The following is a 15,268-nucleotide window of genomic DNA, read 5'->3' on the forward strand; positions in this document are numbered from 1 at the left end:
ATAAGCTCCTGTTGGTTGGGAACTATATTAAATCATGATCTCATCTGAGGGCTCGAGCTTTTTCATAGCTTTTGGATACAATTTATCACCTATTAATCTTGTATTGATTGGTCAGGTGTGACATCTAAAAGAACCAAAGCTTGGACATCAGAATGGGCTTCATACTGAGCACTTTTGTTTGTATTTGCATCAAGACGCAGATCTTTCTCATGAAGTTCATGTCCCTCCATAATGATGGTGTCTGTTTTTTGGAACTCCTCCAACTGGAAACTCTGAAGTCCGTTGAGAGCTGCAGTAACGGACTTAAATGCTCCCATTAGGTGCTTTCCCAACACCATGTGATCTGGTTCTGCCCTAAACCGAATACATACTTGTCTGTCTATGGTTGATGTCAGCTGACAAACATTTCATTCTTCCAGAATATATTTTTCCAGGGATCTAATTTCTTTCAGTGCTTCTGAATCCTGGTGAATAACTACAACTTCTTTCAAAGGTACTTAACTCACTGAAAGATAGTGAATACTTTGTATATCCTTATTTTCTCCAGAGGATGGACACATTTGACTAATCTGGGCACCAAAGTACTTCCATTTCTGCTTTGAAAAATTGGATTAGGAATATCGTGTAAGTGAAAGCATCCATTTATCCATGATGTTACTGTCCTCAACTTTACTTTCATTGAAATAAATTGAACACCCTCTTCCTTCTGTAATCTCTGAATAAGTTGACTGTATGAATTGTGCCAAGGTAGGGAGACATCCTTGAGAACATCTCTCACTCGTTCTTTAAACTGTAAATTTTCTGCTCTGACATTAGGGAAATTAACAGGTACAGCCTTGATGCATCTGCACCATAGGTGTTAACAATGTGAATTGGATCTGGGTAATTCTTCTTCCATTTGCTTATTTTCTGACCATGGTTATTATGCAGTAACAAGTAACCAACAGTTCCATAACCGTCCTCCCACACATAAGCAAAATGAGACAGTTGGGCAGATGTCACCCTTCCAAAGTTTGGGTTTAAAACATCTATCAATCGTCCAGCTTATGAAAATCCTGAATCCAACACATTCATACTTTTTGTTTCTCGATTGTTTGAGCAACTCAGAAAACAATGTTTCAATTGAATTCATCTCCTTTAAGACTTGCTGTTTTTCTTTTGTTACTTTCTCTAGGTCTACCTTGACTTCTTACTTCTTCATTCTTTTTGTCATAGGCTTCCATCATTTGAAAACTTATTTTTGGCATGTTCATCAACAATTTTTTTTCTTCTCTGCACTGTGCAAGACTTTCCTCCTGCCTCTGTTTCCATTCCAAACTTATTACCTTCCTGGACAGCGAGCTCTTGTTTTACAGCTCACATTGCAGCATCCTTGTTTTTCTGGTTGTATTTTAAAACTTCAGTAATAGCACCTCAGCAGGAACAGTAGATATAAAATCGGCTATTGGATCATTGAGAATAGATTGTGAATCAGGGATTAAGGAAGCCACATCCACCATTTCGTGATTAGGATGAGGAAGAACAGATCCTGCTTCAAGATCCATAATGCTTCTAGTTGTTAGCACTTCCACATCAGACTTTGTGTCCAAGGGATTAACCAACACCTTCATAGGACTTTCCTTTTAAAGGTAATCCAATGCAATAATGGCCATTGACTATCTTGGCAGATTTTGAGACTAAATCCAAGAACTACTTATCTTCTCTTGAAGGTTCCTGGTTGTCATTGAGGCATTCAGGAAAGTTGGTACTGAACTGCTGTCCCACAGCTCATCAAGTTTCACAACTGATATCCTGTTGACACCTGTCGCTGACTGCTCCTGGGCATTGTCATTTTTTTCCTCCTAATGGTCCATTAATCCTAATGCTCTTTTTTTTCCTTCTAATTGTCCAACCAAGTTTTGACAGCGCAAGGTTAAATCTCCCACACTCCGTATTGCATTAGTGGTTCCAAAGCCAATCAGCAATTCTATCTCGGAACCAATTTCAGATGGATGAACCTTCCTTGGATGAGACCACTGATTGTATATTGTTTTGATGTGGAATGTTCCCTTTGTGCACAGATATAGTCTTTTGTGTGTATATACTTGGGAGATCACAAAAATTGCTGCTGTCCAGTCCAGTGACCTCTAGGCCTGAAACAATACTGGTTTCAATGACCTTCTTGTATCCATAGTTGCCAATAGAATCCTTGACGTTCTTCCCTGAAGTTCCACTGTGCAAAATGACACAGTGCTACCTGGGTCAAGAAATGAATAAGTATACACTAGGCCCATACTACCATGTAAAATGAGGTTAACCAGGCAATTTGCCCAGTTAGCTTCCCAGTTACACAGCAGTTAGAAAGTGTCCAATCCAGTCAACCCCGCCAGAATCCAGCTGGGTCCCTGGCCTACCTCAGAGGTAGTTAAACTTACCTAGGTCGCATCCACAGGCGATTTGAAAATTAAAACAGCCGACCTGCTTCTTCCGGTGACGTCAGCATGTGTCACCAGGCAGCCAGCATCCGAACATCTGGCAGTACTTCTGGTGAGTACAGGACACGTTATTGTGGGGTAGGGATCCCCCTTAAATCACTGGGTTTCCAATTTAATGAGTAGATCCCTCTGCAATTTAAAAGGTGCTTCCAGTACCCTTGCCCCAGTAATCACACCTGGGTCCCAAGAGGGCTACCCAGGTGCTGCAGTTTAAAAGAGGCAGCTGTTGCATTCCCTTTCTTGGCCTTGTACAGGCACTATTGAGAGTTTGCAATTATCTTCAGCAGCCCGAGTAAGCATTAAATCTACCATATCCTTAAAGGTAGCTCTTTGATTGTTTTCTGCCTGTGTTATGAGACCAGAGGACCCTTAAACCCAGCAGCAGTAGATATTCACCAAGACAAATGGTTACTTAAACTAAAGTTGCTTTTACTTATTTTTAAGCATTGAAAACAAAATCAAACTTTAACTTATCTATTATTAACTTAACCCCCTTCTAATTCTAAGCACACGTGTATGTAATTTGTGTGAAAGTTCAGAAAAGTTCCTTGGCTCACTTTTCATTCTTCCAAGTTCACTGGTTGCAGGCAATTCTTATTCTGTGCACAGAATTTAACATGTATAAAGTTCACCAGGCTTTGGTACTCGAAAGGTAAATGGTTACCACTCAGGAAGGTTCTTGTCAGTTTTCAGAGAGAGATTTGTTGTTCCAGGACATCCATAACTCCATTCCTGTATCTTGCTGATGAAACTTTCCCCTTCAGGGATCTCCATATGATAACCTCTTTCTTTCAGGTCACCACAGAGTTTCTTTTTGTTTCACTTATTCCAAGTGAAACATTAGACAGCCAATCCTCTCTTCTTGCACGAACCACAAGGGCTGTGACTAGGCCATCTTCCACACTGGGGCTTCTTGCCAGCTTTTCTTGTTTCAGTTCCAGCTGCACTTGCTGGCTGAAACACATTCAGAATGATCTCTGTATCTCTCTCTCTCTCTCTCTCTGTCTCTCTCTGTCTCTCTCTCTGACCGAGAGCCTGTTTGGCTCTCTCTGCTTGCAATACCACATGACCCTCTTACAACAGCAGGTTCTCCTTTCAGACAGCAGCAGCTCCAGTCTACTCTTTCATCTGTTGCCTTTGATAAGAAATAATCCATTCGTGACGTATCTTGAACACTCTTCAAAGTTCTTGCAAAAAGGTGTGAGAAGCTCCAGTATTTATGTCTCCAGTATTTCAAATAAGATCTGTTTTGAAGTGTTTGCATGTGACCTACTCTAACCAACCTTTCCCAATTTATCTCCCAAAAACATTTCTATGTACTTTGTCACACCTGGAACTTGCAGGTCATGGTTCTCCATATATCCCAGACTCCGTGGAAAGTAAAAACACAAAATGCTGGAGAAACTCAGGAACTTAGTGCTCTCTACTCTCTCCATTGCCAAGATATTAATGTGTAGTGGAGGGTGGTCATTCTTGATCCTCCTAAAGTCCACAGTCACCTTTGTCTTCTCCATGTTTAGACTCTGGTTCGTATCCTCACACCATATCATGATAAATTTCCACCTCTATAGTGCGATTCATCATTGATGTTGATAAGGCCAACTATTGTATAATCTGCGAACTTGATAACTCTGGAGTTGGATCTGGCGTTGCAGTTGTGGGTCAGTAGTGTGGAGAGGAAGCAGGCTGAGGACATAGCCCTGAGTTACATCAGTGCTCAGAGTGGCACTGCTCGACCTGTAGATTGTGGTCTTTCTGTTAGGAAATCTAGAAGCCAGTTACAGAGAGGGGTGTAAAGACACAACGAGGACCACTTATCCACCAGGCTCTGGGGAATGATCATCTTAAATGCTGAGTAGGTCGATGAACAAACTCGATCAGAGACTCGTGTAAAGATTCCTACTTCTTTCATTATTTATTATTGATTTTTTTTAATTGCATTTCAGTCAATTTGTTTACATATACGTATATTTTCTTGAGTACTTTTTTTTGCCCTACCGATAAATAGAAATTTTGCCTATCCTACAGGATCTTTTTTTTGTAAGTGGGCTTTTTTTTTCTTATATATAATATTGTTCTCTTTATTAACTCTTCACTCATGAGGAAATTTTTCTAAAATAACCGCCATTTCTACCTTTGCCCAGCTGGGCGGATCATCCATATTCATTAATGCACTAAGAAATTTAAATTGAGCTGCTTCATAATAATGCTGAAAATTCGGTAATCTTAAACCTCCAAATTGGAAATCCCACATCAACTTTCTCATTGCTACCCTCGGAAATTTTCCCTTCCATAAGAAGTCTCTAATTGCTTTATATAAATCCTTAAAAAAACTTTTGTTTAAAAAATAAGGAATTGATTGAAACAAATATTGTATTCGAGGAAAGATATTCATTTTTATAGTATTAATCCTCCCTAATAAACCCAAAGGTAAATCCTTCCACCTAATCAAATCTAATTTAATCCTTTTTATTAAAGGAAGATAATTAATTGAATATAAATCTTGAAATTCCGTATTAACATTAATTCCTAAATATTTAATTTGTGTAGTCCACTTCAAATTGGTAGTACTTTTATATATTGAATAATCATCTTTGCAAATTGATAGAATTTCACTTTTGCCCCAATTTACTTTATAACCAGATAATTGACCATAATTTTCTAAACATTCTTGAATTGCTGGTAAAGAAATACCCGGATCCACCAAGTATAATAAAACATCATCAGCAAATAAATTAATCTTATATTCCTCATTCAAAACTCTCATATCATTAACATTTTCGTTTTGGTGTATTCATTGTGCCAAAGGTTCAATAACTATAGCGAATAAAGCAGGCGACAATGGGCATTCTTGTCTAGTAGACCTTGTTAAATTAAAAGATTCTGAAATCCGCCCATTGACAGCAATTCTAGCCTTCGGACTATTATATAAAGCCTTTATCAATCCAATAAATGAAGAACCAAAACAAAATTTCTCAAGTACTTTAAACAAAAACTTCCATTCCACTCTATCAAAAGCCTTCTCTGCATCCAATGAAACCACTATTGGATAATTCATCTGAGATTTAGATTTGTTTATCAAAGTTATTAAACACAAAATGTTATCTGACGCATATCTATTTTTTATAAATCCCGTTTGGTCACTATGTATTAGGCAAATATTGAGCTAATCGATTAGCCATAACTTTAGCTACAATTTTATAAACTACATTTAACAGCGATATTGGTCTATAAGAAGAAACCTGTAAAGGATCTTTATCTTTTGGTATAACTGTAATTATTGCAATAGAGCAAGACTCAGGTCATTGAAAAGTATTATAAATTTATTGTAATACATCCTTATAAATAAGAGATATATCAAAGTTTTATAAAACTCTATAGAAAACCCATCTTCACCAGGTGCCTTTCCATTTGGCATATCGCCATTTCTATTTCATTTTCTGTAAAGGATTTATCTAACTCTTGTCTGTCTTGATTCAATTGTGGCAATTTAATATTTTTCAAAAAAGAATCTATAACATCTTCAGTTACATCTTTACATTCTGAAGTACATAATTTTTTATAGAAATTAAAAAAATTCCTCATTAATTTCCTTTTGGCTAAAAGTAATACCCGATTTCTTTCTAATTGCTGGTATAATCTTGGATAATTGTTCCTTTTTTAACTGCCATGACAAAACTTTATGGGCTTTTTCACCCCATTCATAAAACTTATGTTTATTTCGGTTCATTAAACATTCAATCCGATAAGTTTGTAATTCATTATATTTAAATTTTAAATTAGTTAACCGATTCTTTTGCATTTCAGTAGCACTTTTTTGAAATTCTTTTTCAGTAGCAGTTATCTTTTTCTCTAAATCTTCAATCTCTTTAATTCTCTCTCTCTTTACTTTAGAAGCATAACTAATAATTTGACCTCGTAAAAAAGCTTTCATTGCATCCCATAAAACAAAATGACTAGAAACAGAATTAGTATTATTACTAATAAAAACTTCAACTTGTTGTTTTAAATAACTAATAAATTCTGTTTTTTGTAATAACATAGTATTAAATCTCCATCTTGGAGCTCTCTGAACATCTTGTGAACTCTGATATTCTAATAATAATAAAGAATGGTCCGAAACCAGTCTTGCCTTATAATCCACCGATATAACCCTATCCTGCAAATGTGTTGAAATTAAAAAATAATCAATTCTAGAAAAAGAATTATGGCGCGAAGAATAAAAAGAAAAATCTTTCTCTGTAGGATTAAATCTTTGCCAAATATCAACTAAATTCAAATCTGACATCATATTAGTTACTTGAACTGCCATCTTAGATTTCTTAATTATTCTTGGATACTTGTCCAATAAAGGCTCCAATACCACGTTTAAATCTCCCCCAATCATCACATTAGAATTTGATTGTCCAAGTAATAAAGACATATCCACAACAAAAGCTGTATCCTCAACATTCGGAGCATAAACATCAAGCAAAGTCCAAGCTTCATTAAAAATTGTACAGTTCAATTTTAATAATCTTCCACCATTTTTCTCTTCATTCTGTAACTGAAATGGTAAATTCTTGTGCACCAAAATTGCCACTCCTTTTGCCTTTCAATTAAATGAAGAATAAAAAAACTTGTCCAACCTATTCACGTTTGAGTTTCAAATGTTCCTTATCTGTTAAATGAGTTTCCTGCAAAAAAGCCACATCAACTTTTATTTTTTTAAGTAAGCAGTACTTTCTTATGCTTAATAGGATTATTTAAACCCTGGACATTAAAAGAAGCAAACTTCAATTTAGGCATTCCTTACAACAACTCAACGAAAAAAAAGAAAAAAGAAAAAGAGAAAAAAAAAGAACCCCCCCAAAACAAAAGAAAAAAAAAGGAAAACCCCTCCCCTTATTCCCTCTTAAAACTACAATCAAAAACAAAAAAAAAAGAAAAGAATAAAAAATTTATTTAAAAAAAAGTAATAGAAAAAAAAACTTCACTCCTTAACCCAAAAATTAAGGAAAACAAAACAGGCAAGAGGTCAACTACCTCCACCTGTTTAAACCGCACGATGCAGTAACTCCCACAGAGTACTGGGTGTGAGATAACTCACATGTAGCTGATGACTTCTGGAAAATAGTGCCCACCCAGTTCCCTCTCCCAACTCCCATTTCGTATTAAACTATCATCATTATCTGAAATCTTCTCAAAAAAAAAGTAAAAGATTTGTTTTTTTTTTAATCAACTTTGCCACTTCGACCACCATTGCTTCAATTTCTTCTTGAAATCTGATTCCCATCTTGTATCTCCACTCTCTTTGGAGACCGTGGAGGACTACGTCGTTCCTGAAATTGCGTAATTGGTAAAGATTGAGCAAAGTCCATAGCTTCTTTAGGATTATCAAAAAACTTTGGCTGATATCCATCCTGAAAAATCTTCAATACCACAGGATACCTAAATGTTGCCTTATATCCTTTTTTCCACAACAACTCTTTCACGGAATTAAATTCACGTCGTTGAAACATAATTTCATGACTCAGATCCGGTTTAAAAAAAAAACACGATTGTTCTGAACCATCAAAGGAGATCTATTTTGCTGTGAGTTTCTAATAGCCACACGTAAAATTGTCTCTCTATCACAGTAGTTTAAACAACGGACCAGAACAGGTCTTGGATTCTGTCCTGAAAAAGGTTTCCTTCTCAAAGCTCTATGAGCACGTTCCAATATTAAACCTTCGGGGAACTTGTCTTGTCCTAACACTCGTGGAATCCATTCAGTAAAAAATTTTCTTGGATCTGGCCCTTCTATGTCTTCTGGCAAACCAACAATTTTTACGTTGTTCCGTCTAGATTGATTCTCCAAATAATCAACCTTTTTTGCTAAATTTTTATTCTGAATCTGCAATGTTTCAATTGTTTTGTTTACATCTTGCAATTGATCTTGTACGTCGACTAAACCTTGATCACATATATCAAGTCTTTCATTAGTTTCAAGTTTAAAAGCTCCATAGTCAGCCATCTGTTGAGTGTTAATATCCACCAATGTATTAAGCTTGGAATAGACCTGGGTCATAGAATTACCTTGCTGTTTCATTGAAGAATATAACTTAAATTCAAGATTCTTGATAAGCATATCAGCAAAAGTAGATTCAGACATAGTAGGATCCTGCTGTTTCTGAGAGACCAAAGGATCTTCTGTCTCTTCCCTTGGTTTAGCAGCTTTTCTTGCAGTCTGGCTCCGTGTAGAAACCTCTGCCACAGCCCCCTCAGCAATATCAAGAGGCTGATAGTCAGGGTTATCTTTAAGCCATATCTCATCAAAAGCCTTCATTATATCTAAACCTGGGGAAACCGTCATAACTGGTGGTGCATTTCGCAGCGCCACCACTATATCAATCGGAGGTCGGCTCTTTAACTCTCCAGCTGGTGGCGTCCCAGCTGATTCAGCTGTCAAACTCTCAGTGACAGCGCTCACAGCGGGCGTTATTTGAAATACACGTGCCCGGCCAGCCCTTTGTTCCAAAGGCTGCCGGGCGTCATCTTTAAAGAGCCCTACCGGTACAGAACGAAATTCCAATGCCGAATCCTGCACTTCTTCTCCTGGATCCATTCAACGCTGAGTCCTGGCTCAGATAATTTCGGGAAATGTAATTTTTTAACGATCTGTTGGCATTTTCTTTAACTTTTTTTTAAGCAAATGTACCATTAGATATTAATTCAGCACCTTTTACTATTTATAGACTTCTTAAAGAATTTTAACGGGCACTTATAAACAAAACAATAACTCAGTCAGGAGTGGACTGGATGGCACGTCTGTTCCTTACGCCATCTTGCCACGCCCCCCAAATGCAGAACTGTATGAGACAATGTAAACAAATCTGTTCCGAGTTTGAACTACTGTACACCAGCGACAGACAATGCTAAGTCTCCTTTCATAAAAAGAAAGGCCCTGCTACAATGAGTGATCTTTTTTATTTGTTATTGGGCACTGAATGATCTTCATTTCCAAATTAATTTTCAAATATGTGGAAGGCAGGAAGTTCAGTTTGTTGAATATGCTACATTTTGTAACTTCAACGCAGGTAGCTCCAGTTGTATCTCAGTGAGGAATGCACTCGATGCCTCATTGCCTTTGGCAATGTTTTCTCCCTGCATGGTTGAATGTAAAATATCCCTCCAATATAATTACAATAATTCAGAATATGCAAGGATATATTAATTAGTAATCTTAGACTAGTGATCCATGAATCAATTACATAGTTGATTTTTAGCATTCAATATATAATCTGCAGCCTCTAAAGCCTGAGCCTCTAAAGCCTGTAAATGAATTGGCTGATGTTTATCGGCTTTGTTAATTTTTTTCTGTCTTGAAAGCATTGTTTCTCTACTAAGGTTCAAGTTCCAATGAGAAAGGGAAGTCAAACAGCCCTGTGCTGCATCTCTCTGTTGGCCAGTCAGACATGGAGATTTTGTGAACGAATCCTTCCCTTTCAATTTGGGAGTGCTGATGTATTTTAAATCCCGGATATTTTTGTTGAATTAGCACCCACAGAGGTTAAATGTGGGACCTTGTTGATCTGCATTACTAGCTAATCGTGATTTCCATCAATCAGGCAATTGTCAGAATTTCTACCAAGTCAGGACTAGATTAATTAGAACTGTCTGACTATCGATGTGTGAATTAAAATGGCTCCATTCTTTGATTCATCAAGAAATTTTTTTCATGTTTATAATTGGATGAAAGCAATTCTTGTTAAAGGGCATATGTTGAAAACAAAATAACAAACATGGTAGCTTTTTAATCTGATTTTCAAAAATGCTTCAGCAGATGAGAACAAGTATTTTTTTCAGGAAAAAAATTGTGAATATCGCGGGATCCTAGGTTTTGATACAGTCTTGACTAACTTCTTGGAAGTCTTTAAGGATTCTATAAAGAAAAAGCATAATGGTAATTTTCAGTGGCCAGAATCCCTCTGCACTAAATTTGTGGACCTGAATGGGAAGTAAACTACAATATGGTATTCAATATTTGTTGCTCCCTTGATGTTTGTTGTTACATCGAATAACCAGACAACACAAAGTGGCAACCTCTGATGAATGCTTTACTGTTAAATTCAACAATACAATGTATAATGGGAGCCCCTGGAAATGGCATCTGCTCTGGGGTTTTTTTAAACTAGCATGCTTTGCAAGGACTCGCATGTGCACAATAGTGTTGTGGCGAGTACAGTGGCTGCAGCGGGTGCAGACAGCCAATAGGTGCAGCTGTCTACATCCCCTTTCTTGGGCAATCCCCTTTACATTCCACAATCTATATAGGTGTCATACATTACAATAATTATAGTTCAGCAGTGAACAGTCAGCTCAGTTTAAACCTGATGTTTTGGGTGGGGCTTACAAGTGTGTGTTACGTAGCAGCCATTGGTGAAGGTGGATACTTGGGTGCTTCAGCTTGAAAGGATGTGCCATCCGTGGTCTCGAGGTTGTGACCATTTGTTTCATGGGTTGTTACTACTCTGGGTTCTTGTTCCAGATCCTGGTTTATAATCTCATCAGGAATGGTTTGTGATGGGGGTGGCTGGTTTGTAGTTTCATCAGGAATGGTTCAGGATGGGGGTGGCTCCCTTACGTTCAAGATGTGCCAATTGTTTCTCTGATACACCTTTCCTTCTGATCTTACTAGGTATAACCTGGGTTCCTGGCAGTTCCTTTTGACTATGCCCATACGGACGTAGCCCTGTGGAGTCTGCAATCTTATGACTTGACCCTTCTGCTAATGGCACGAGTGACTGGCTATTTCTGTCTTAGCACCTTTTCTGCGTTAGCCCCCTGTTCAGCAGTTGGGATTTAATTTCTTGTGGGTTCTTTAGCTGAGGCTCAAAGAGTCTTCTTGCCACTGGCAGAGTCGTCCGTGTCTGCCTGGACATGAGTCATTGCACCAGACAGCCCAATATGGCGTTGCTGGGGGATGTTCCTTAGGTTTAGCAGGTTTAGGAACATATCCATATTATCCCTGTGGGACTTCTCCATGAGTTGCTTCACGCTCTTCTTTCAGCCAACCCATTTGACTGTGGATCCTCTGGGCTGCTAGTGATGTGGTTGAAATCCCATGTTGTTGCAAAGTGTCTGAATTTTTACTGGTGAACTGCTGCCATTGTCCAACAGCAGAGTGTGGGGTGCCCCATGCACTGAAAAGTGTCTCTTTAATTTGATAATGACTGCCGATGAGGTGATGTTAGGTAAAGGGTCTATCTCAATTCATCTAGAGTATGAATTGACAAGAGCCAAATACAGTTGACCGTGCCATTCAAAGATATCTCTTGCCACGGTTGACCAAGGTAGGTCCGGCACCGCGTGAAACTGCAACGGCACTTTCTGTAAGCTTGTACCTCCTGGTCTATGTTCTCGGATGTCCCTGGCCAAAAAACTATGTCTCTAGCCCTGCGTTTGATTGCTTCTGCACCTGGGTGCCCTCTGTGCAGGATGTTGACATAGATGTTTCGCAGTGAACTCGGAACTACTGCTCTCAGGCCTTTCATTACAAATTCCATCATCAGTGAGTAATTTATCCCGGAATGGGAAGTAGGGTTGCTCTACTTGTTGAGCCGGCCACTCTTGATAAAAGGGTCCTCAAAGTTGTATCTTCACCTGTGTGCTGTCTCAGTTCCTCTAACCGGGAGGAGGAAATGAGTATTACTGTCATATCAAATGTGCCCTCTTACTCATCTTATTGGATCATGCATTTCCTGGGAGTACAAGATAGCGCATCGGTTAAGTGCATTTCTTTTCTGCACTTGTAAGTTAAAGTCATGTTGTATTTCTGAAGCCTGAGCATCATTCTCTGTAATCGTGCAGGGGCTGCATGGATTGGCTTTTACAGAATTGTGACCAGAGGTAAGTGGCCAGTCTCTGGTCATGGTCTCCCATAAATCATTGAATTTTGAGCAGGCGAAACCACTGTCAACAACTCCTTCTCTATTTGGGCGTATCTGATCTCTTTGGTGGTGTGACCTGGATGTGTAGGCCACTGTTTTTCCATCCTGCAGGCATGCTGCACTCAGACCGTATTGTGATGCATCACAGGTTAGCATGACTGGTCTTTGTACGTCATAGTACGATACAACAGGTGGACGTGACATATGCCTTTTTAATGCATGAAATGCAGTTTGTTGTTGCTCTTGCCAGGACCAAACCACATCTTTGTGCATCAATTGCCTTAGCGGGGTGGTAAGATCACTGATGTTCGGAATGAATTTGCTCAGGTAGTTGACCATGCCCAGGAAACGTTGTAGCACTGTAACGTTTGTCAGTACCGGCATTTCACTGATTGCTCTAGTCTTTGAAGGTCTGCCTTCAGGCCTTCTGTGAAAACACTGCCTACGTAACCAACCTGGTTCAGTCAAAATCTGCACTTCCTGGGGCATGAGTTTAAGATTAACATTCCAGGCTCTTGTCTGGTACCTTTTTTAAATTTGCATTGTGCTCTTCTAAGTCTTTGCCACCTACAAGTATGTCATCAACAATGAAAGCACAGGGATATCCTGCAAAGTTTTGCACTATTGATCTTTGAAATACTTCCCTGGCTGAATTGATTCCAAATGGCATTCGCAGGAATCTGTATCAGCCAAAACTCATGCTGAATGTGGTCAGCAGTGATGACTTGTAGTCGAGTTTGATTTGCAAGAAGGAATTCTTTGTATTGAAAACCAAAAAACCGGTCGCATCGGCCATCTGCACAGTAACTTCCTTCACAATACGCATTGGATGGTGTGGTCGTTTTAAAGCTGTATTGTGGTCTGTCGGGTTGATGCAGATCTGGATCTCCTGTCTATCTTTTTTCTTAGCAGCCACCATGGAGGATGGCCAAAGTCACAGATCCTTGCCTTGATTTTAGGTCACTGACATACGAGTGAATCGACTTGCCAGGCCTCTGGTTTCTGGTATGAAATCTGTGCCTTTCCATTGTTGAGGATTGCACATTTCTCAAAATTTTCTTTTTAAATACTCGAGGTCCTCTCTTGACTCAGCCGGGCTGATAATGATACTCCTTTCATGCACCTCATTTGCATATATGAATGACCTTTCCCTTTCGATGACCTCAGAACCCGCCAAATTTAGTAAAATGTATGCTTTGACTCGGGCAGACTTATCATTATGCGGTGCCGCGACGAAAATGTTGTATTCTTGTTCAAATAAGTGCCAATTCTCGGCCACATTGCCACCAAACACGAGCGTGTCAGGCCTTATGAATCCGTCTGCCATTATGTCTTGCAAATGTGGCGTTGGTTACTCACTTTTCACTTGAATGCTTCGGGTTCAGACTTCTGACACCATGTTTGCTGTTGCATTGAATAACCAGACCACACAAAGTGGCGCCCTCTCACGAATGCTTTACTGTTAAATTCAACAATACAATGTATAACGAGAGCCCTGGAAATGGCGTCCGCTTTGTTTTTTTTTAAGGTGTTGGGAAATACTGGACTGGGTAGATTGTCAATTTTATATCCTGCCTTATTTTAACACTTCCTTGAGTTCAATGAAGACCAAAATCAGTCATTGTACAAATAAACATTATTAGTTTCCTATTTGATGGATTGCTATAACATTTCCCAATGCAAGGGCACTCTCCTTTGAACAAATCTACATTTGTATGCAATGTCATTTAATTTTTCTGTTCTTTCTGACTAGAAAGAAGTCTAAAATGTTATCAGTACTCCTCACTGCAATTAGCCATCAAATTGGGGCACATTTCTGGTCATTCTCGGACAAGAATTCTATGGATGCTGGTGACAAAAGGCAGACCAAAAGTAGAAATTGGGGCTGCCACAGACCTAGTTGAACCAGGAGCACATAAACTGCCTTAGTCAAATCTAGTCATGCCAATCTTATTGAAATAAGTAATAAATTAGCTAAATTTCAAATTTATTTTGTCAAAGTTGCTTTAGCAGGAGCTAAGTTTATTGCAACTACATGGAAGTCTGATCCTACCTTACTCATAGCATGTGGGACTACAGAGATGAATACCTATGGAGAAAATTATTTAAATCTAAAAACAAATATGACATATCTGTCAAGATATGGCAGCCATTTTTGGATTATATAGAGGCCAAATTATAATAATAACAGATGTTGTTACAATATCAGCAGATGTGATTCCCCACATAGCTTTTTTTAAGGATCATATAAATATGAGCTCTGACAGAGTGTGATTTTAGATTTTGTAGGAAGGGGGTGAAAGGGTTTTTCTTTGTTTTTCGTATGAAAAAGTTTAATATTGTTAAATTGAAGATTTCACTATGTAGATTTATTTAAAAAATGAAAAATAAAATATTTAAAAAATCTAGTCATGCCATTAGAAATATCAAATATACTTATCTAGGAAGGCCATCTAATAAGACTGGATATTCTGCCTCCCCTTGAACTCAGAAGGGAAAAAAACAATTATTTTTGTCAACCCATGGAACATATTGACTATGGGTTTATTTGTTCTGAATTTGGGAAGAGACTGAGATCAGAAAACAAAAATTCTGGATGGATGTTGGGTGGCCCAGTATATTGGCAGCTGATCTTTGTTTGTGGACCTCACCAGAAGGATCCTGTGTTTTTATTTTAAAAAAAAATTGTTTAACCACTTTCAAACATTTCCTGCTAAATATAATCCAATGCATAATAATAGCCCATCACACTCGAAGACTTAACAGAATTTGAGGGACGCTTGCTTGCTAAAAGTGCTCAATTTTGCATGTGACACTGGAGAGCACGTGCAAGGAGGGTCCTGGCAACTTTCCATCAACTACAATTGTGAAGGATGAGCCCAT

At 38.4% G+C, this 15,268-nt stretch overlaps 1 protein-coding gene across 2 annotated transcripts in view; it reads left to right on the forward strand.

Annotated features, from left to right (window-relative positions):
- The window catches only part of LOC138751705 (sorcin-like), a 56,739-nt gene that overhangs the window by 19,002 nt on the left and 22,469 nt on the right, over nucleotides 1–15,268 (forward strand). The gene's annotated exons all lie outside the window — the stretch shown is intronic.

The sequence above is a fragment of the Narcine bancroftii genome, chromosome 1 (assembly GCF_036971445.1).
Source record: "Narcine bancroftii isolate sNarBan1 chromosome 1, sNarBan1.hap1, whole genome shotgun sequence".
In the NCBI taxonomy this organism is placed as follows: domain Eukaryota; kingdom Metazoa; phylum Chordata; class Chondrichthyes; order Torpediniformes; family Narcinidae; genus Narcine; species Narcine bancroftii.